Source organism: Anas platyrhynchos, chromosome 36, assembly GCF_047663525.1.
Source record: "Anas platyrhynchos isolate ZD024472 breed Pekin duck chromosome 36, IASCAAS_PekinDuck_T2T, whole genome shotgun sequence".
NCBI classification, from domain to species: Eukaryota; Metazoa; Chordata; class Aves; order Anseriformes; family Anatidae; genus Anas; species Anas platyrhynchos.
The window spans coordinates 3,249,912-3,253,540 of record NC_092624.1 but is presented as its reverse complement, the minus strand read 5'-3'; the positions used below and the strand labels follow the sequence as shown (position 1 = coordinate 3,253,540).

The 3,629-nt window shown below is 48.1% G+C and overlaps 1 long non-coding RNA gene across 1 annotated transcript; it reads left to right on the top strand.

Annotated features, from left to right (window-relative positions):
- The first annotated feature begins 322 nt into the window (after positions 1-322).
- Positions 323-2,044, top strand: LOC140001002 (uncharacterized). The gene is made up of 3 exons (XR_011806174.1): positions 323-451; positions 601-1,357; positions 1,447-2,044. It is a non-coding gene; the product is annotated as an uncharacterized lncRNA (long non-coding RNA).
- Positions 2,045-3,629: the final 1,585 nt, after the last annotated feature.

The following is a 3,629-nucleotide window of genomic DNA, read 5'->3' as shown; positions in this document are numbered from 1 at the left end:
GAGAGACAGCTGGGCAGGTGCACACTTTTTGAGGGAAGCTATTCCCAGTGCTCCCGGTGCACTGCAATGAAGTATAACTACTTTACAACCCTATGGTTGTGGAGTCACTTCCACATGTCAACACTGCTAGGACTGGAAACATGGGAAAATCCTGTGCCCTGCTGAGCAAACTGCTGCCTCTGTTCACTGTGCTCTTGTGCTGCTCCGTGCATGCAAATGCCATGCGGTGTCACTCCTGAAGAGGGCACTCACTGTGCAGGGAAGGAAAAGGTGTTCCAAATTTCAGGGGAGGACCTTGTGAGACAGCCCTCCTGGTGAGATGGGACAGGCAGGGGTTGTTCATTCTCTCCTTGCAGAAGGAGAAATATAAGCAGCTCCCCCATGCTCTCCAGCATCAGACCTTTCTGAGCACCTGATTGTGTGATGATAAGAACACTTCAACTGCTCAGAGGTCAGTTTGCTCTTGTCTGGGAGGGAAGCCAGTCCTCCAAAGTGTTCTGGCTTCATCTGCTACTTTTGTTAACTCTCCAGGTTCCAGGCCTTTATCTGGAGACCAGTTGTGGTCTTGTAGCTCCTCTCGCTTTTTTTTTTTTCATGCAGATAATCCATACAGCACCATGGATATTGCCCTGAATGTGAAGAGCAGCAGCCACAGCAGCCACGACCAGAGGCAGAGAATGTCCTGAGGGAAAAGAAATGGGTTTGTCTGATGTGCAGAGAAATCTCCTGCTCCAGGGGAAACTGCACTAGGAGTCATGAAGGATCCAAGAATAATTTAGGAGGGGTGGGATGCTGCATAATGGGATGCAGGTCTCAGCACAGGAACTGGTTCCCTGCAGCAGTGTCTTTCACCTGTCTGCTCTCCAGCACAGTAATAGCATGGCATTTGGTCGATAGCTGTATAGGCGATGAAGAGAGGAAGGGGAGAGAGCATCAGGCAAACGTGAGGTGATGGCAAAGGGAGAGGATGGGCTGAAGGGAGAGAGAGGGGTACTGGGTTTTACCAGAGTCTTAGTGGAAACTGATTTCATTAAACACTTCCCCTGATGATCTTGACAGAAGGAAGAGGCCATGGACATCATGGAAATGTACTCTTCCCTTTCTCCACTATCTTCTCCCCCACCTGTCTTCAGACTGGCTTGCACAGGGAGGACACAGCAAGAACCTAGAGTTTCACTGCTAGCAGCAAGATCAGCTGGGGAACCACCTTTTCAGGAGGCAACAAAAGAAAATGTAGAAGGGGAAGAGCCCCTCATCTAGCCATTTGAATCAGATGGTGAAGCCAACACCACATGTAACACAGTGAACCTCGGCAAGGAGGTCTCCAAGCATCTGACACACCAGCATCACCTGCAGGGTAGGTGTTTTGCATCCACACAATGTCTCAAAGGCAGAAGGTGGAGGCTGGGGGACAGGGATGTGTTCCTCCTCTATGTTCCTCCTCAGGAGCTGCTGAGAAGATCAGGATGACATCCAGTTTTGGAGATTCACAGGACATGAGTACCCTTCCTCTGGTCTTGCATACAGCTTTGGTAACAAGGGCAGTTTGTGTTTGATGCTTCCTTAACACATTGGAGACAAGCAAGCACCAAGAAACATTCCCTGTTCCCCTCTTCTAGGTGAGATGGAGGAGTGAGAGCTTTCTCTGTTTCTTAATGGTTCTCCACATTTGTTTGAGTTGTCCTTGGAGAGGGAGCAGAGCTCGACGTGCACTTTCAGACACATCTACCCTTTCCACTTCTGCAGAGCCTCAGCTTTCTGCACCCTACTGTTGAGGGATTTTTTGAAACAGCAAAAATCCCATGGCTTGCTGCAGCTGAGCAAACCAAGCTACCAGGGCAACTATGAGAAATTCCCATGACAGTGTTCCCACATTGCCCAGTTGAGGAATTTAGGAAAATATTGTTACCAGCATCTGGCTTCAAGGACAAGGTCTACGTGATTGCTAATCACAAAGGGGTTGTTTTCTTGCAGGTGGGGTTGTTTTCTTGTAGTTGTTTGTCTGAGTGCTTTTGACCAATAATCTTGTGTGAGACACTATCCGCCCCTGTTAAGTTCTCTATAAAAGTTAGGCTATTCAGGCAATAAAATGGAGCATGATCTGACTCTACTGGTGTCTGTCGTGCTTTCAGCCGTGCTTCCTGCAACACCCTACTTTCACCTCCAAGGTCTCTCATTAGCTCCTTTTATCCACCCAAACCTTTCTCCTCCACACAGGCTCATTCCTCAGACAAGGCCTTGCCCTGCAGTTCTCAGTGCAGGCAGTGGAAACACCCCAAATGGCCCCAAATAATGATCAAATGCCCATGCTTCAGGTATGGAACCCTTTCCTTGACTATCATGGGAGCTCACACGGGAACAGCCAGGTTGTGACCACCCAAATTCAGGGTGACCTGCATACCCCATGGTTAATAAACCACAAAAGGCACCAAACCTTGCCCCACTCCTGATCTCCATCTCCTCCAGACACTCATTTCTGGGTTGAAATAACACCATATCATGCAAGAGCAAAACTATAAGTCTCAAATGTCCTTTTCTTCACTTCCCCAAGAAGACAGGAGAGAGGCAGCTTCACCGCCCTGGTTGCTTTCACAATCAGATAGAAAACAAGATCAACTTCCTCCCAGAAAAGGTGCAGATCCTGATCTTGAGCCACAACCTATCGTCCTGCTCCCAAACTTCTAGGGTATTCCATAAGCCCAGTCTGAAGCCATCTGTATATGCTGAGAGGGACTGGTGTTGGGCTCCTGAGATGTCCCGGGCAGTGGGAAGGGGTCCCTGAGTGCTGGCGGTGCAGTGTCAGGGTGGGTGCAGTGAAGAGAGAAGCATCTGCAGCTCTGTCCTGGTTTCAGTTAGAACAGAATTTTCCTCCTAGTAGCTGGTGGAATGCTGTGTTTTGGCTTAGGATGAGAAGAGTGCTGATAACACACCAATGCTTTAATTGGTGCAGAGAAGTGCTTATACTAAGCCAAAGACATCTCAGTTTCTTGCTCTGTCCTGCCAACAGGCAGGCTGGGGGTGCAGCAAGAGCTGGGAGGAGACAGACACAGGACAGGTGACCCAAACTAGCCAAAGGGGTATTCCATACCATCTGATGTCATGCTAAACAATATATAGGGGTGGCTAGCTGGGGGAGGGGGGCCGGACTGCTCGGGGTTAGGCTGGGCATCGGTCAGCAGGTGGTGAGCAATTGCATTGTGCATCACTTGTTTCTACATATTATTAGTGGTAGTACTATTATCACCATTATATTATTATAATAATTATTATTATAATTATTATTATTATTATTATTGTTGTTGTTGTTGTTGTTATTATTATTTTCCTGTCTTATTAAGCTGTCTTTATCTCAACTGATGGGCTTCACTTTCCATTTCTCTCCCCCGGCCCAGAGAGGGAGGGGGAGGAGGAGCGAACGGCTGCATGGGGTTTGGCTGCCGGCCGGGTTAAACCACAACAAGCTCCCACCAAGTGGATAAGGGTGTGTTTATTGCCAATCTTTTCCTCCATCACCAACCAGAGCAAGAAGAAGGAGGTGTGAAAGCAAAATGGGAAAAATAAAAACAGGAAGGGGTGGAAGAAGAAGGAGGAAAAGGAAGAAACGATCAACATCATCAACATGGAAGATT